Source organism: Neomonachus schauinslandi, chromosome 1 (genome assembly GCF_002201575.2).
Source record: "Neomonachus schauinslandi chromosome 1, ASM220157v2, whole genome shotgun sequence".
NCBI lineage: Eukaryota > Metazoa > Chordata > Mammalia > Carnivora > Phocidae > Neomonachus > Neomonachus schauinslandi.
The window spans coordinates 182,256,847-182,276,889 of record NC_058403.1 but is presented as its reverse complement, the minus strand read 5'-3'; positions in this window follow the sequence as shown (position 1 = coordinate 182,276,889).

The following is a 20,043-nucleotide window of genomic DNA, read 5'->3' as shown; positions in this document are numbered from 1 at the left end:
AAACTGTGTGAGATTTGGTCTATATAATTACATTAGCCTTGCAGATGGCATCTTGCCGGCAATTGTAGTTTCCTACTATCTCTATTTTTAAAAGTCTCATTATAATACCATCTCTGGAGCCTGGATGTGTTAACCATTTTTGTCTGCGAATATATTTGGGGAACTTTTTTGAAAGCCTGATTTTAACCATAAATCAATCAGTTAGAACTCTCAACATAACATCCATTTAAAGAAGCAATTATAATTCACCCTCTCCTTCTGGCTGTCCTAAGATAATTTTTCACCCCAGCGATCCAATTCTGAATTGTCCAAAGACATCATTTTCAGAATAGTTGGGCACAAATAATAGAGAGCAGACTTTGATCAGTTGCAGCCATTCACTGTCATTTCAGAAGAAAATTTTTATTTTAGGGGCACCTGGGTGGCTCAGTTGGTTAAGCGTCTGCCTTGAGCTCAGGTCATGATCCTGGGGTCCCGGGATCGAGCCTCGCATCGGGCTCCCTGCTGGGCGGGGAGCCTGCTTCTCCCTCTGCCCCTCCCCCCTCTCATGCTGTTTCTCTCTCGCTCGCTCTCTAATAAATAAATAAAATCTTAAAAAAAAAAAGAAAGAAAATTTTTATCTTAATGTAATGGAAATGTGAGCATTTAGAAAACAAACCCTACTGAATAGTGCTATAGATACAAATATATTTTAATATTAAATATAAATTCAGAATATTTTTATTGCAGAAAAGGGATTTTATGCCTGTAGTTCCACTCACCAGAGAGAGGCACTGTTAACACCTTGATACATCCAAATCTTTTCCTAGTATATCACACACACACAGATATGTTTATTACAAATATGACAAAAATAAAAAATATTATAAAATTACATATATTTTTGTAAATAAGAGGTCACGCTATACATATATTTTGTAATTTGCTTTTCTTACTCTACATATGAATATACGCTTCCTACATAAAAATATGTTCATCTACAATATTTTTAAAGGATAAGTTGAATTCTATTATAGAGATCTGTGATAATTTATTCAACCAATTCTTCATTGTGATGCATTTAGATATTTTTTCATAAATTGTTTGCTATTATATAAAACACAATAATGAACCTCAAAAAGAAAATATTTTCACCAGTATTGATTACATTCTCAAGATAAATTTCTCGTGTGGAATTTGAGGGCCCGTTGTGGACTTGTGACACTTACAATACCAAGTGTTCCCTAGCCCCAGCCCAGACTGGACGCATTTGCCTGAGTTCTGTCCATGAGAAGGGAGTAATCATACCACAAACCAATCTTTTCTAAATAGTATGGATCTCCTGTCCTAGCATACAATACAGTGTTAACAGCTGAAAGGACTCTTCCATATCACAGGTGAGGTTGAGAAGGTCAGTGAGATGAAAAGGGGGGGAGGCGGGGAATCCCCACCAGGCACATTCCATTCATTCACTCCATAAGCATGTATTAACCATCTACTTTGTGCCAGGCATGGTGTATGGTACTGGGAATTCAAAGTTTACTGACCAACGTTTTGAACAGATATAATCACAGATTCTCACAGATAATCCTGGAACGATGTGATATGTGCTACATGAGAGTCATAGGCAGGGTGCCCAGAAAACACAAAGATCAAGGTGACAGGCTCTACCTGAGAGGTAAGAGTCACAGGTTATAAAGAAGTTCACTTGTTCTGACCCTAAGGGAATAAGAGAAGTTTTCCAGGGGAAAGAATGGGGAGGAACATTACAGTGGGAGGGAACAGATACGCAAAGGCTCAGAGGCCTGTGTGAGAACATTCTGGGAAATGGCAAAAAATGATGGCTATCGTAAGGGAACACAGATCATAGCTATAGATAGGACATGAGGATGGAAATGTGGCCTGGGTCAGACCTCAAAATTTCCAAAATGTCATACTAGGGACACAGGGCACCAAAAGACTTTTGAGAAATCTTTTTTTCTGAGCAAAAACACTTGGAGAAAGAGAATTTTTATCCTCACAGACATGATCTCCTTTGATCAGACAATGAGTGGTTAAACATAAGGCTTTGGAGTCACATTTAGCTGGAGATAGCATCTATCTCACAGGATTGTTGAGATGATTAAATACACTGGCAATTGTAAAAACCTCAGCACAATCTCTGAGCTACACCCTGCACTCAATAGATGGTAGATGCTGTAATAGACAAAATACATTGTTATGAATCCCTCCCAGCAACCATTTGAAGGATGCATGAGGGGGAAAGGGAGTTCAAAAGGACTAAGTGACTTGCCTAAATTCCTACAGGTAGTTGGTGGAGAAGCTTGAGCTCCACATCAAATTCTCTGACTCTAAAACCAGTGCTCCCTTTTTAAACATCACAGTGGATAGCCTCCATGATGTCCAAACTGACCAGTACATTTTCCCCTGACGTTCAGCCCAGATGGGGGGGAAAAAAAAAAAAAAAAAAAAACATATCTCTCTCCAACCTCTCCTGGAAAGCCAAGCTAAAGGAAAAACCAAAGTTGGGCTAAGGATTAGCCTCGTTTAAGATAATGTCAATACGACAGATGAATGGATAAAGAAGATGTGGTATATATATACAATGGAATATTATGCAGCCATCAAAAGGAATGAGATCTTGCCATTTGCAACGACGTGGATGGAACTGGAGGGTATTATGTTGAGTGAAATAAGTCAAACAGAGAAAGACATGTATCATATGATCTCACTGATATGAGGAATTCTTAATCTCAGGAAACAAACTGAGGGTTGCTGGAGTGGGGGGTGGGGTGGGAGGGATGGGGTGACTGGGTGATAGACACTGGGGAGGGTATGTGCTCTGGTAAGCGCTGTGAATTGTGCAAGACTGTTGAATCTCAGATCTGTACCTCTGAAACAAATAATGCAATATATGTTAAGAAAAAAAAAGAAGAAGAAGAAGGTAGCGGGAGGGGAAGAATGAAGCGGGGGAAATCGGAGGGGTAGACAAACCATGAGAGACGATGGACTCTGAAAAACAAACAGGGTTCTAGAGGGGAGGGGGTGGGAGAATGGGTTAGCCTGGTGGTGGGTATTGAGGAGGGCATGTTTTGCATGGAGCACTGGGTGTTATGCACAAACAATGAATCATGGAACACTTCATCTAAAACTAATGATGTAATGTATGGGGATTAACATAAGAATAAAAAAAAAGATAATGTCAATAATAAGATTAACACAGCAGTAATCGCAGCACCATTAACAACCACTACCTTTTCTTGAGCACTTACTGGGTGTCAGGTCCCACATTTCACATACATTGTACTATGTAACAACCCCCCAAATTAAGTACTATTCTCCAGACCAACAAACTGTGGACTTGCCCAAAGCTGCAAAAGCACTAAGCAGTAGAATCAAATATGAGCCACATCATTCCTAAGCCAGTATTTTTATCCCCTGTAAATATTTTGTCCAAACAAGACAGAGGGGCCACCCCTTTAACAAAAAAGAATATTCTACATTTTGATAGGAACCATCATCGGCTTTGAGACAGGCTTTTTTCCAGAGCTAATGCTCATGTGTTAGGTTCAGGAATCACTAAGTTCTTAGGCCACAGAGGGACCCTGGCATGCTGCATGACCCTTGCAGAAGGACGATCTCCCTTTAGAAAGGCCGCTTCGGGAAAAGGCTCTTTGCTACTGTAATGGGCTGATAGGAACATCTGCAACTGAGTTCCACCGCCTGGCAGTGTGTCTAAGGCTGGTCATGAATGGAAGGCAAGAGTGACATTTACTAAATCAGGTTGTATCCTCCATGCAGAGGAGTGAAGAACTCCAGTAAGCAGGAGGGATTCACTGAACCTGCTTTGGCAATCTGTGAAGACTCTATTCCAGACTCACAGCAGGAAAAAACATACTTAAATCTTGCCCACAGAGCTCTCCCAGAATGAAATCTATCAAATCACTGTAGGGAGAGAGAGAGGAAATCAGCCGTGCAATTGTGTGCTGTATTCAGCGACCGGTCACTGCTGTCAGTATCCAAAGTTCTCCCAGATGCGTGACGAGATGTTACCCACAAGGTCTGCACATGCAACACAGGACTGGCTATTGGGCAAGAAAGGCTCCACTGGGCAGCGAGCAGCTTTGATGCAGTAGGAAATAGTCTCAGTGCCCAGAGGATGAGAATAGCACTTGGTTTAAAGGCTATAAACTGTTAGGACAAATAAAAGCAGGATTCTAAAATAGAGAACTCACTGCATCCATCTTAGCTCATGCTCGGCCTCTGTCTCCCAAAGCTGAGTGTGTGCTTGCCATGAGGTCCAGGCTCCTGAGCAGTGGAAGCAGGTCCCATGCATAGGGGTACTCGTGGATAGGGGGAGGCAGGAAAGCTTGAACAACCCCTTATCACCCCATCCCCTTCTCTAACCTTATTCCTACATGATAGTGAGTCCTAGTAGTTGCTGAGCCCTCACTGTGCACCAGACACCATCCAAGTTCTTTAAGTCTATTAACTAATTTGTAAGACAACCCTATAAAGTGGGACTATTATTATCCCTATCCTACAGATGAGGTCTTCAGTGACCCACCTGGTGTCACCCAAGTCATGAGTGCTTTTACCAGGGTTTATACAGACCCTTATGACCTAACCACGAGGCTTTATCACTTCAAGTGCCTACCCTTGGTTCTGCTTTCAAAGGTCATTTCTAAATTACTATATGTCCAGAAGAAGTGATTCTGAACCATTTCTGATTTCCCAGTTCATTTCCTTCACAATATTTATCACAATGTTGACATATCTTATTTCCTTTTTGTATATTTATTATTATCCTGTTATCTCCAATAAACTGTAAGCTCCAAGAAAGCAGGGATCTTATGTGTCATATTTGTCAATCACTCACCGACACTTAAAACCATACCTAACAGGTGCAAGACTTTCACTACACATTTGTTGAGGGAATGGTGTGCCATCAATACTCTTGGTTTAAGTAGGTATATATGTCATGAGCTTCTCAGAGGCAGGGTCCTGAGATTTCATTCACCTTTGTGCTTTACAGTCTATTTCAGGGCCCACAGTGAGCATACAATTAAGGCTCACTGCCACATGGGATAGTCTTAAGAGCAGGCATTTGTTTTTTTTTTTTTTTTGAGCATATAGACCTGAGCTCAATTACTCATTAATTGTGTGACTTTGAGAAAGTTACTTAAACAATCTTCTATCATCACTGCAACATGTATAAAATGACAGGATTATGGAGAGACTTAAATGATTAAAATCCTGGCACCTAGTCACATCTGAACATCACTTGTTTAGTTCTTTGTCTTTTGTGTTTGGGGAACATCAAGCATATAGTAGACACTCCAAAATGGAGAATGACTGGAGGGGAAAATCACTGTTTCAGGAGATGGGGCTCCTGGGAGCTCCCAGTTCATGTGGCCAAGAGCACCCAATGCAGGGCTGTGGTCAGCTCAGCCCACTATGGTTGGTTGAATGATGGGTCTCTTCTGTCCCAAATTCATGTCCACCAAAACTTAAGAATATGACCTATCTGGAAATAGGAAGATGTAATTAGTTAAGGCCTTCAAGAAAAAAACCTGGATTTAGGACAGGCCTTCCTCCTTTTAAGAAAAGGAAAGAACACAGAGTGAAAGAAGGCAGAATACTAGGCAAAGAAGAAGCAGGGATTGCAATTTTACTGCCATGAGCCATGGGATACCAGGAGCCACCAGAAACTGGAAGAGGCAAGGATTCTCCTCTAGAGGCTTTGTAGGGAGTATAGCCCTGCTGACACCTTGATTTTAGACTGCTGGCATCCCAGAACTATGATAGAATACATTCTAACCTATCTAGTTCATAGTGACTTGTTAGGGTAGTCCTGGAAAACTAATACAGTGGTGCATGTAGATGCTATTTGAGAATATAGCTTCACTTAAAATAAGTAAATAGGTAGATAGATAAATAAATAAAAAGAGGGCAACAGCAAATGACCCATATTTGAAGCTATTCAGGTGTTCTGCCCTGGGAGCAATCTTAATGAATGAAAGTCTTAATTCATAGACAAGATAAATTAGAGAGCAAGGACTTTCTCAAATTGATTCATCACAGACTCTCCTTAAAAACCAAGATTCAAGAGGGGCGGAGCAAGATGGCGGAGGAGTAGGAGACCTGGATTTCATCTCCTCTCAGGAATTCAGCTGGGTAGGGATCAAACCATTCTGAACACCTACAAACTCAACAGGACATCGAAGAAAAGAAGAGCAACAACTCTCTCATCAGAAAAGCGACCACTTTCTGGAAGGCAGGACGTGCGGAGAAGTGAATCCGAGGCGATATTCGGGAGGATAGACGGCGGGGGAGGGGCCTCCGTCAGCCGCTTCTGGCAAGTGATAGAGCCGCGGAGCCCAAAATCGGAACTTTTAGAAGTCTGCTCCGCTGAGGGATGTCGCTCTGGTGGCTAAGCGGGGGGTGGAACCCTCCGGGACAGTGCGGTCTCAGGACCCTCGGGGTCACAGAAAGACCGGGGGTGCCTGAGTGCAGCAGAGCTCCCAGGTATCGGAGCAGGGAAGCCGGCTGCAGAGGTGGAGCCCAGGCGCGGGCTCTCAGCTCGGGGTTGCCATAAACCGTGATCCGCGGCACAGTCGGGCCACTGCTCCTCCAGCAGGGACCCAACAAGCGGCAGATCCGGGGAAACTCACCTTCCTCCCCTGGGAGGAGCCACGCGGGAGTGCACCGCAGGGATCTGCTGGGTTTGGAGACTCCACCCGGGGTCGGGTGCCAGAGATAGAAACGCGCGGTCACAGGCCGGGTGAGCACGGAGTGCAGCCGGAGACGGGAGTGACTGACGGCTTTTCTCTGGGGGCTCACTGAGGAGCGGGGCCCCGAGTTCCCGGCTCCTCCAGGGCGGAGATTGGGAGGCCGCCATTTTCACTCTCCGCCTCCAAAGCTGTACGGAAAGCTCGCAGGGAATAAAAGCTCGGGAGAGCAACCCGAGCAGATTACTTAGCCTGGACCGGGCAAGGGCAGGGCAATTCCGCCTCCGGCAAAGACATTTGGAAACCACAGCAACAGGCCCCTCCCCCAGAAGATCAGCAAGAACAGCCAACCAAGACCAAGTTTACCCATCAATGAAAACAGCCGAACTCCAATGCTAGGAGAACACTGCACATAGAATTCATGGCTTTTTTACTATGATTCTTTAGTCTTTCAAAGTTAATTTTTTTTAACAGTTTTTTTTTTGAATTTTTCTTTTTCCCTTTTTCAACCAACATCTTATCAATCCGTTTTTTAAAAAACATTTTTATTTTTCATTTTTAGAGTCATATTCTATCCCTTCATAGTAGTTACCCATATTTTTGGCATATATATATACGTTGTTCTCTCTTTAAAATTTTGAGATAGTTTCTTCTAACAGATCAAAATATACCCTAAATCTCTAGTATATGGTTTTTTTCTACTCCCCTGCCTGATCACATTCTCTCCCTTTTTTTTTCTTTCTTTTTTTAAATCCTCTTCTTTCTTTTTTCAAACAACTTCTTATCAATTCCTTTTATGAAATTTTTTATAATTTCCATCTTTACAGTCATATTCCATCCCTTCATCATATCAACCCTTATTTTTGTACCTATATAAGTTCTTCTTTCTTTAAAATTTTGGGAGGCACTTTCTTCTAACAGACCAAAATACACCCAAAATCTAGTGGGTGGCACTGATCTATATACCAGCCTGATCATATTTGATCACATTCTGGTTTTTTTGTTGTTGTTTTGTTTTGTCCTGTTTTTGTTTGTTTTTATCTTTATCTTTTTCTTTTTCTTTTTTCTCTCTTTCCCTTTCTTTTCCCACTGCTTCAGGTCTTTTCTGATTTGTTTAGAGTATATTTTCTGGGGACGTTGTTACTCTGCTAGCATTTTGTTCTCTCATTAATCTATCCTCTGCACAAAATGACAAGACAGAAAAAATCACCTCAACAAAAAGAACAAGAGGTAGTACCGACTGCCAGGGACCTACTCAATACAGACATTAGTACAATGTCAGATCTAGAGTTCAGATCATCACTTTAAAGATACTAGCTGGGTGAATCATGGAACACTACATCTAAAACTAATGATGTAATGTATGGGATTAACATAAGAATAAAAAAAAAGATACTAGCTGGGCTTGAGAAAAGCATGGAAGTTATTAGAGAAACCCTTTCTGGAGAAGTAAAAGAACTAAAATCTAACCAAGTAGAAATCAAAAAGGCTATTAGTGAGGTGCAATCAAAAATGGGGGCACTAACTGCTAGGATAAATGAGGCAGAAGAGAGAATCAGTTATATAGAAGACCAAATGATGGAAAATAAAAAAGCTGAGAAAAAGAGAAATAAACAACTACTGGATCACGAGGGCAGAATTCGAGAGATAAGCGATACCATAAGACGAAACAACATTAGAATAATTGGGATCCCAGAAGAAGAAGAAAGAGAGAGAGGGGCAGAAGGTATAATGGAGCAAATTATAGCAGAGAACTTCCCTAATTTGGGGAAGGAAACAGGCATGAAAATCCAGGAAGCACAGAGAACCCCTCTCAAAATCAATAAAAATAGGTCAACACCCCGACATCTAATAGTAAAACTTACGAGTCTCATAGGCAAAGAGAAAATCCTGAAAGCAGCTCGGGAGAAGAGATATGTAACCTACAATGGTAGAAACATTAGATTGGCAACAGACCTATCCACAGAGAGCTGGCAGGCCAGAAAGGACTGGCAGGATATATTCAGAGCACTAAATGAGAAAAATATGCAGCCAAGAATACTATATCCAGCTAGGCTGTCATTGAAAATTGAAGGAGAGATAAAAAGCTTCCAGGACAAACAAAAACTAAAGGAATTTGCAAACAAAAACCAGCCCTACAAGAAATCTTGAAAGGGGTCCTCTAAGCAAAGAGAGACCCTAAAAGCAACATAGACCAGAAAGGAACAGACAGTACACAGTAACAGTCACCTTACAGGCAATACAATGGCACTAAATTCCTATCTTTCAATAGTTACCCTGAATGTAAATGGGCTAAATGCCCCAATCAAAAGACACAGGCTATCAGATTGGGTTAAAAAACAAGACCCATCGATATGCTGTCTGCAAGAGACTCATTTTAGAACCAAAGACACCCCCAGATTGAAAGTGAGGGGGTGGAAAACCATTTATCATGCTAATGGACATCAAAAGAAAGCTGGGGTGGCAATCCTTCTATCAAACAAATAAGATTTTAAACCAAAGACTGTAATAAGAGATGAGGAAGGACATTATATCCTACTTAAAGGGTCTATCCAATAAGAAGATCTAACAATTGTAAATATCTATGCCCCTAACATGGGAGCAGCCAATTATATAAGGCAATTAATAACAAAGCAAAGAAACACATCAACAACAATACAATATTAGTGGGGGACTTTAACACCCCCCTCACTGAAATGGACAGATCATCTAAGCAAAAGATCAACAAGGAAATAAAGACTTTAAATGACACACTGGATGAAATGGACTTCACAGACATATTCAGAACATTCCATCCCAAAGCAACAGAATACACATTCTTCTCTAGTGCCCATGGAACATTCTCCAGAATAGATCACACCCTGGGTCATAAATCAGGTCTCAACTGGTACCAAAAGATTGGGATCATTCCCTGCCTATTTTCAGACCACAATGCTTTGAAACTAGAACTCAATCACAAGAGGAAAGTCTGAAAGAACTCAAATACATGGAGGCTAAAGAGCATCCTACTGAAGAATGAATGGGTCAACCAGGAAATTAAAGAAGAATTAAAAAAATTCATGGAAACCAATGAAAATGAAAATACAACTATTCAAAATCTTTGGGATGCAGCAAAGGCAGTCCTAAGAGGAAAGTATATAGCAATACAAGCCTTTCTCAAGAAACAAGAAAGGTCTCAAGTACACAACCTAACCCTACACCTAAAGGAGCAGGAGAGAGAACAGCAAATAAAGCCTAAACCCAGCAGGAGAAGAGAAATAATAAAGATCAGAGCAGAAATCAATGAAATAGAAACCAAAAGAACAGTAGAACAGATCAACGAAACTAGGAGCTGGTTCTTTGAAAGAATTAACAAGATTGATAAACCCCTGGCCAGACTTATCAAAAAGAAAAGAGAAATGACCCAAATCAACAAAATCATGAATGAAAGAGGAGAGAACACAACCAACACCAAAGAAATACAAACAATTATAAGAACATATTATGAGCAACTCTATGCCAGCAAATTAGATAACCTGGAAGAAATGGATGCATTCCTAGAGATGTTGCAACTACCAAAACTGAACCAGGAAGAAATAGAAAACCTGAACAGACCTATAATCACTAAGGAAATTGAAGAAGTAATCAAAAATCTCCCAAAAAACAAAAGCCCAGGGCCAGATGGCTTCCCAGGGGAATTCTACCAAACATTTCAAGAAGAATTAATACCTATTCTTCTGAAACTGTTCCAAAAAATAGAAATGGAAGGAAAACTTCAAAACTCGTTTTATGAGGCCACCATTACCTTGATCCCAAAACCAAAGACCCCATCAAAAAGGAGAATTACAGACCAATATCCCTGATGAACATGGATGCAAAAATTCTCACCAAAATACTAGCCAATAGGATCCAACAGTACATTAAAAGGATTATTCACCACGACCAAGTGGGATTTATCCCTGGGCTGCAAGGTTGGTTCAACATCCGCAAATCAATCAACGTGATACAATACGTTAACAAAAGAAAGAACAAGAATCATATGATCCTCTCAATAGATGCAGAAAAAGCATTTGACAAAGTACAGCATCCTTTCTTGATCAAAACTCTTCAGTGTATAGGCATAGAGGGTACATACCTCAATATCACAAAAGCCATCTATGAAAAACCTACAGCGAATATCATTCTCAATGGGGAAAAACTGAGAGCTTTCCCCCTAAGGTCAGGAATGCGGCAGGGATGTCCACTCTCACCACTGCTATTCAACATAGTATTGGAAGTCCTAGCCACAGCAATCAGACAACAAAAAGAAATCAAAGGCATCCAAATTGGCAAAGAAGTCAAACTCTCACTCTTTGCAGATTATATGATACTTGATGTGGAAAACCCCAAAGACTCCACCCCAAAACTGCTAGAACTCATACAGGAATTCAGTAAAGTGGCAGGATATAAAATCAATGCACAGAAGTCAGTGGCATTCCTATACACCAACAACAAGACAGAAGAAAGAGAAATTAAGGAGTCGATCCCATTTACAATTGCACCCAAAACCATAAGATACCTAGGAATAAATCTAACCAAAGAGACAAAGGATCTGTACTCAGAAAACTATAAAATACTCATGAAACAAATTGAGGAAGACACAAAGAAATGGAAAAACGTTCCATGCTCATGGATTGGAAGAACAAATATTGTGAAGATGTCAATGCTACCTAGAGCAATCTACACATTCAATGCAATCCCCATCAAAATACCACCCACTTTTTTCAAAGAAATGGAACAAATAATCCTAAAATTTGTATGGAACCAGAAAAGACCCCGCATAGCCAGAGGAACGTTGAAAAAGAAAAGCAAAGCTGGCAGCATCACAATTCCGGACTTCCAGCTCTATTACAAAGCTGTCATCATCAAGACAGTATGGTACTGGCACAAAAACAGGTACATAGATCAATGGAACAGAACAGAGAGCCCAGAAATGGACCCTCAACTCTATGGTCAACTAATCTTTGACAAAGCAGGAAAGAATGTCCAATGGAAAAAAGACAGTCTCTTCAACAAATGGTGTTGGGAAAATCGGATAGCCACATGCAGAAGAATGAAACTGGACCATTTCCTTACACCACACACAATAATAGACTCCAAATGGCTGAAAGACCTCAATGTGAGACAGGAGTCCATCAAAATCCTAAAGGAGAACATAGGCAGCAACCTCTTCGACCTCAGCCACAGCAACTTCTTCCTAGAAACATCGCCAAAGGCAAGGGAAGCAAGGGCAAAAATGAACTATTGGGACTTCATCAAGATAAAAAGCTTTTGCAAAGCAAAGGAAACAGCCAACAAAACCAAAAGACAACCGACAGAATGCGAGAAGATATTTGCAAATGACATATCAGATAAAGGGCTAGTATCCAAAATCTATAAAGAACTCATCAAACTCAACACGCAAAGAGCAAAGAATCCAATCAAGAAATGGGCAGAAGACATGAGCAGACATTTTTCCAAAGAGGACATCCAAATGGCCAACAGACACATGAAAAAGTGCTCAATATCGCTCAGCATCAGGGAAATCCAAATCAAAACCTCAAAGAGATACCACCTCACACCAGTCAGAATGGCTAAAATTAACAAGTCAGGGAACAACAGATGTTGGCGGGGATGCAGAGAAAGGGGAACCCTCCTACATTGTTGGTGGGAATGCAAGCTGGTACAGCCACTCTGGAAAACAGTATGGAGGTTCCTCAAAAAGTTGAAAATAGAGCTACCATATGATCCAGCAATTACACTACTGGGTATTTACGCCAAAGATACAAAAGTAGGGATCCAAAAGGGTACGTGCACCCCGATGTTTATAGCAGCAATGTCCACAATAGCCAAACTGTGGAAAGAGCCAAGATGTCCATCGACAAATGAATGGATAAAGAAGATGTGGTATATATATATACCATGGAATATTATGCAGCCATCAAAAGGAATGAGATCTTGCCAGAGAAAGACATGTATCATATGACCTCACTGATATGAGGAATTCTTAATCGCAGGAAACAAACTGAGGGTTGCTGGAGTGGGGGGTGGGGTGGGAGGGATGGGGTGACTGGGTAATAGACACTAGGGAGGGTATGTGTTCTGGTAAGTGCTGTGAATTGTGCAAGACTGTTGAATCTCAGATCTGTACCTCTGAAACAAATAATGCAATATATGTTAAGAAAAAAAAAAAAGAAGAAGGTAGCAGGAGGAGAAGAATGAAGGGGGGTAATCGGAGGGGTAGACGAACCATGAGAGACGATGGACTCTGAAAAACAAACTGAGGGTTCTAAAGGGGAGGGGGTGGGAGGATGGGTTAGCCTGGTGATGGGTATTGAGGAGGGCACATTCTGCATGGAGCACTGGGTGTTATGCACAAACAATGAATCATGGAACACTACATCTAAAACTAATGATGTAATGTATGGGGATTAACATAAGAATAAAAAAAATAATAATAAATAAATAAATAAATAACCAAGATTCAATTTAGCAAAATGTTTACCCACAAATTTTCATCTCACGTTTAGTGAGCAAAATAAGATATAATTTTAAAACCCATTGTCCTTGAATCAATCACAGTCCTTGTCTTCACCTAATAAAATAAGATGACCTGTGTGTTTATCAGGCATCTCTCTTTGACCTTTTTTTATATCAGCAAATAATTTCAAAGAAGTATAATATACATACAGAAAAGTGCCCCACAATTAGTTTTTAAAAATTACTCATATTCATGTAATTGGGCAAGTAATAGGATGTAACTAGCATTCTAGATGCTTCTCTCCTGCTCTCTCCCAGTCACTACCACTCCCCATGAGAGGTTGCCACTATCATGACCTCTAACACCTTTGATCAGTTTGGGCTGTTTCAACGATATATAATGGAATTATATAGTATTTACTCCATGTCTGCTTGCTTGCCCCATATTACATCTCTGAGACTCAACCACGTTGTATGCCTAGTGGTTTGGATTTTTGGATTTCCGTGTAAATGTAATGCAATGTTTTAATACATTCTAGTGTTTAACAAATTTGGGTTGATTCTAATTTTGCAGCTATTAAAAAAGAGTGCTATGAACATTCTTATATCTGCCTTTCAATGTACATGTAAACACATTTCTTTGGGATATTCAACACATTTAGTGTAGAATTACTGAGCCATCAGACATACATACATGTATTCAGCTTTCTGACATGTAGTCACTTTTAGCCATTTTGGTGGATTTGTAGCAGTATTTCATTGTAGCTTTAATTTGCATTTCTATGGTAATTAGTGATGTTGGGCACCATTCAGTACTTTCAAAGAGTTATCCTCCATTTGGTCATACTCTTGTGAAGTGCCTCACACGTCTGCCCATCTAACAAAAAAAATTCGGTTGCCATCTCTAACACATTTTTAGTTTTAGGTTTTCCACATAAGTATTTTACAAAGATCACATGATAAACGTCTTAGCTGGCCTACTATAAACAAGAGGCTGACAACAGGGATTCTCTTTTGCTATGTGGTTAGACTATCTGTCTTTGCTGCCGGTCAGACCAGAGCCTTAAAAAAAAACACAAATCAGCTGAGTGTTGAGGCTAGAGGTCCATTTTGGGCCACAAAACTGGAGACATTGCTACAAAAATGTTACGGAATTCCCCCCAAGAACCGTTGGAGAATATTTTAAATCCTTAATTTCCAAGTCTCTCTCCTTTTCATAAGTAATTGAATGCAGCACAAATGATCTGAGGTCCTTATAACCAAATTGACTGAGGACCTCGATGATCCTCATCTTTTTCTCAGCTTGTGGGGAACTCGTCCATCAGTGATCATGTTATCTTGGTAGACAGAGGTGAGGTTTTTCCCAATGGCAAGACCCACAATGTTCTTCTATGTCCTTTCCTTTCTGAATAAAGAGAATTGAGTTTCTCTCTAATTTTCACTTTGCTTTTAGAGAAAATACTTTGTTATGAATGTGATTGGTTGGCTTAGATCTGGCTTCTGTCCATACTGATGCTCTATTAATCACTGGAATGACCAATTTGCACTAGTTTGTCTTTGTTGTTGGTAAAATGATACAATTTTCCAAAATTCAGACTGTGTAAAATGTACCTAAAATAGTAGTTTGAGTTCTCTTGAAGGGTGAAGAAAGTTTTATACTTAATAGAGAGATCACGGTTCCTATTGGCATTTCAGACCTTGAACCTCAAGGCAGCTATACAGAAAACCCTGGGGGAAAATCTGCAGAGCTGAAAATGCAGTCCTTGGGCATTTTTACTAGGTGAGTTTCCCAAATACCATTTTGAAATGTTACCTCTGAGACACCCCAGAGCAGAATGAGTCTCAGGGAAAACTAGCTATAAATCAGGAAGGGCACATTCTCACCACTTAGCAAGTCATTTCCTGCAATGACAGAGGTGAGCTTCTACCTGGTGTTTCTACCCTGAATCTAGTGCTAGAGGTCACAACCAAAAGGGGTGACAAATGGCTCTGTTGGTTCTGCTTGCAAAATATATCCTAGTGAAATAATAAAAGATATGCACAAAGATTTGCAGATGAGGATGGTCATATCAGCACTATTTATCATAGTAACATTGCCAATTACCTAAATACTAAATCATAAAAGATTGGACTTAGAGGTTTTCCTTATTTTTGCTTATATGTGTTTCTATTTTTCCACAAAAGTGTATATTTCTTATTTAATTAAAATATATGTTTAAAAATCAGTGATATTACAAATTAAGTGAGATAAAGAAAAGAATATAGGAGAGCAATTGCAAAGAAGTATTTCATAATCTTTGATATAAAGCTTTAAGATAGTGCTGGATGGGGCTGAGTCTATGGTTTGAAGTGATTTTCTTTAGAAAAGGAGGATAATGGGGGGTACCTGGTGGCTCAGTCAGTTGGGTGTCCAACTCTTGATTTCGGCTCAGGTCGTGATATCTCAGGTGATGAGATATCCCTCTCCCTCTGCTCCTCCCCTCCCCCCCCCCAGCTCATGCACTCTCTCTCCCTCTCTCTCACCCTCAAATAAATAAATATATATTTTAAAAAAAAAAGAAATATATATTTTTTTTAAAAAAGAAAAGAAAAGAAAAGGTGGGGCGCCTGGGTGGCTCAGTCTGTTAAGCGTCTGCCTTCAGCTCAGGTCATGATCCTGGGATCCTGGGATCGGACCCCACATCGGGCTCCCTGCTCAGCAGGGAGTCTGCTTCTCCTTCTCCCTCTGCCCCTTCCCCTGCTCATGTGCTCACTCTCTCTCAAATAAATAAATAAATAAATAATCTTTAAAAAAAAAAGAAAAGAAAAGGAGGATAATGTGATAACAACAGATAAGGCAGCTGGTTTCTACAGAGGCTCTTATTTGATAGAAAACAGTAACAACAATGTCCTTCCATCCTTTGATAGGACAATAACTTGTCCTTAGGTCTAGTGATTTAAGTGCTATTAGATGTCAATCCATGTGCCAGACATGGTAGTTATATGTATCACTCAGGCAAAGATGTAAAGCAGGCATGTTTTGTGATCAATACCTCCATCTTTCCTTCAATTCTATCCACCCTACCTACACTATTTACCCCACTCCCAGCCTTCTGAGTTGAGGGTTGAATGCCACCATGCTGCCCTCCTATTTACAAGAATTATTACTTCATCTCTGCTAGTCAGCTGGAGTGTTATGGACCTTCTTTCCTGCCTCATGGTCATGTTATGTACAACAAAGTCTTCCTTCCTTCCTTCTTTCCTTCCTTCCTTTCCTTTCCTTTCCTTTCCTTCCTTCCTTCCTTCCATCCATCCATCCATCCATCCATCCATCCATCCATCCATCCTTACTTTCCTTCTACCCCTCCCCCGTTCCCTTCCTACTGCCTGCCTGCCTGCCTGCCTTTCAGTGTTGAGTCAAGACCCAACCTAGGCAGGCCAGCTCCAAAATTATGCTCTTCATTTATCTGCTTTATTAGCCTTGGCACACACAAAAGCTTTGATCTACACAGACATGGGTTCAAATCCCTGTGCTGCCAATTTCTAGCTGGATGGGACCTTGGGCAAATCACTGACCTCCCTATGCCATGCTGCCCTTATATGAGTTTACTGATGGTAACTGTTTCATAGGCATGGGGGTTAAATTAGACAGTATAGTAAAATCTCTTGCACAAAACCTAGCATTCAGACAATTTAGTTGGATTGGTTATAATCAAACTAAAATATTGGCCCATCAATTCAGGTTTCTGAAAGAAAAATTTATTAAGGGTTAATTGCCACATTTGGAAAGTAGCTAAAAATGAACCACATAAACGGAGCCATTTGGTAAGTATATAAACACAGAGTTTCTGTTGAAGTCAATTTGTCCCCAGTCGTCCCAAATTATCATTTTATAAAGGCTTAATTGAGGGCCTTATGTTCTGGGAAGTAAGCAATTCCTCTAGCAAATTTTCCTCTGAACTTCCTCTCTCTGAGGTATAATCTTCTGGTCTCCTTAATTCCTCCCAATAAGATTTAAAACGGCATATTATCACATCATACTAAAAAATTTGGCACAGTATTTGATAGAAGGACCCTCTGAGATCATCCCTCCTGGTGCTTCTCAATCTTTAATGTGCACACAAATCACCTGGGGTTCTTGTTAAAAATGAAGCTTTTCATTCAGAAGATCTGGCCTGGGCCTGAGATGCTGCATTTCTAAGAAACTCCCACGTGCTATGCTGCTGGTCTAAAGATCATACCTTGAGTAGTACAGCAACAGAGTTCTTACATGTCCCCATGTGTCTGAGTCACCTGGAGCTTTTCAAAAACTGGTACCTGGTTCCCATCCCCAGAAATTCTGATCGCCCTAATATAGCGTGCAGCCTGGGCAGTGGGTGCTTTATTGTTAGTGTCTATACATACAAGATTCTTAGGTGGAATGGCAGCACATTTATACTGAAGCATTCACAGAAGTGCACGGAATGTACTATGATCTCCAGAAACAAGGAGTAGATGTTTACGCATATGACGCAGGCTGCTTTCTGCCAGGTAAAACCCCCACCCCAGGACAATTGCCCCTTACTGGGTATGTACACATACCAGCTACTTTGCTAGAAGGCACATATATTTATTTCATTTGACTGTCAGATACCCTTCTGGGGTAGGTATCATACCCATTTCACACTTGCCACTGAAAAAATTAAGCAGTTTCCTAGGCTAACATTAATAGTGAGAGGCAAAGCTGAGATTAAAAACCAAGTCAGCCTGATGGCAAGTTTTGGCACTCTGTTTTTTTAATATTTTTTAACAGCTTTATTAAACAATAATTGACATATAAATAAACTGTGCTTATTTAAAGGGTATGTTTCAATGAGTTTTGAAGTATGTGTACATCTGTGAAATCATGGCCACATCAAGAAAATGATTTTATCCTTCTCCTTAAAACCTTTCCCATGCTTTTAGTCATTCCTCTCTCCCTGAGCCCACCCCACCCCCGGGGTAACCACCGATCTTTCTGTCCCTACACCCTGATTTGCATTTTCTAGAGTTTTACATAAATGCAATCATAAACTGTGTACCTTTCTTGGCTGCTTTCTTTTACTCAGCAAACTGATGTTGAAATTTATCCATGTCGCTGGGTTTATCAATGGTTCACTCCCTTTTTACTGCTGAGTAATTGTCCATTGTACGGTTATACCACAATATTTTTATCAATTCACCTGTTGATGAACATATGGATTATTTCCAGTTTGAGATGATTACAAATAACACTGCTATGAGCATTCATGTAGTATCTTTGTATGAATATATGTTTTCATTTCTCTGGGATAAATACCTGGGAGTAGAATGGCTCGGTCATGCATTAACTGTATTTAACTTGTTGAAGAACTGCCAGATTGCTTTCCAGAGTGGCTGTCCCATTTTCCATTCTCACCAGCAGGGCATGAGAGTTCCAGTTGCTCCACATTCTCACCAACACTTGGTATAGGTTAGTCTTTTTAATTTTAACAGTTCTAATGGACATGTGGTAATACCATGTTGTAGTTTTAATTTGCATTTCCCCAATAATTAATGATATTAAGCCTCTTTCCATGTGCTTACTTCAAGAGCAAGCTTTTACATTCAACATCACTGTTTCTCAAACAAATACAATATGGGTCATTTTAAATGAAAAAAATACAGTCCTACCAATCCCCAAACTTTACTTAAATAACTGTTATAGTAGTAATTATTTTTATTATAATATTAACAAAACACCAATCTAAAACCAGGCAAACATTTCTTTTACTTATAAATTTCATATGGCTATAAAAAATTAAATCCAAAAAATAAAAATAAAAATTCACACTAATATAAATAATAATACGAGAGAGGAGGATTTTGCTGACCCTAAATCCCCACTTGTAAATTGACTTGACTTGTCCATACTGTACCCCATGATATTATTAGCCTTTTCTTGGCAGGAATTTATAACTTATGGGTCAAGTCTGCCTTCACTCTTTAGCCTGGGACAATCAAAGTAGTTCTTCTTGGCTCCAACACAGTCATAAACACCAATGCAAATGTGGGCACTGGTCCTGCGTGGCAATACTTATTTATAAGGAGAACCAGATGATTTAGAACATGCTTATATTGTTTGGTTAGATTTTCATCAAAATGAAAAACACAATATTGAAATACCCTCATAGGAAACAAGTCATCCCCTCAAGACAGGGCTATGAATTCCAGGCTTTGTTACACACCCTGGTTAGAAAAGTCCCATGCTGTGATATGGTGTCCTGTGCTGTCTTGACTTCACCACACACTCCCTTGTACCCTGTGCCCAATCCTCCCTGCACTGTCCCACAGTGCTAATGACGCCTCCAACAATGTATACCCCATTGGGTCACTTGGTTTCCGCACCCCCACCACTGAAACCCTGCAAAGAAGGCAGAGCATCACCCCAGATTGCTCATGAGGAAACTGAGGCTGACAACTCTAGGCGAGTCCTCCCATATCCACAAAGCAGAACCTGGTGGGGTCATGACTAAAGCTAGTTCTTCCAAGTCCAAATTACATCTTTTTTCCTACATCACATGACTTCGCTGGCATTATTACTAGGAAGAAACATTCTGGAGAACATACAAACCTGGGACTTTTTAAATAGCTCTTCTTATGATCAAACAACCAAATGTTTTCCACCCATTTCATCTCCACTAATCCAAAACAGACTCAGTGCCCTTTTCCCTATAATTCATGTCTATTTTTCTTTAGTTGTCTCTTTGTCCTCTTCAATAGGAAACACAAAGTCTCGGGCACACAACTGGGTATGACACGATCCAACTGCCACCCACCATGCGGCTACTGCCCATCATGTAAAAACAGGGACCCCCTTCACCCGCCCCTTTCCTCCTCC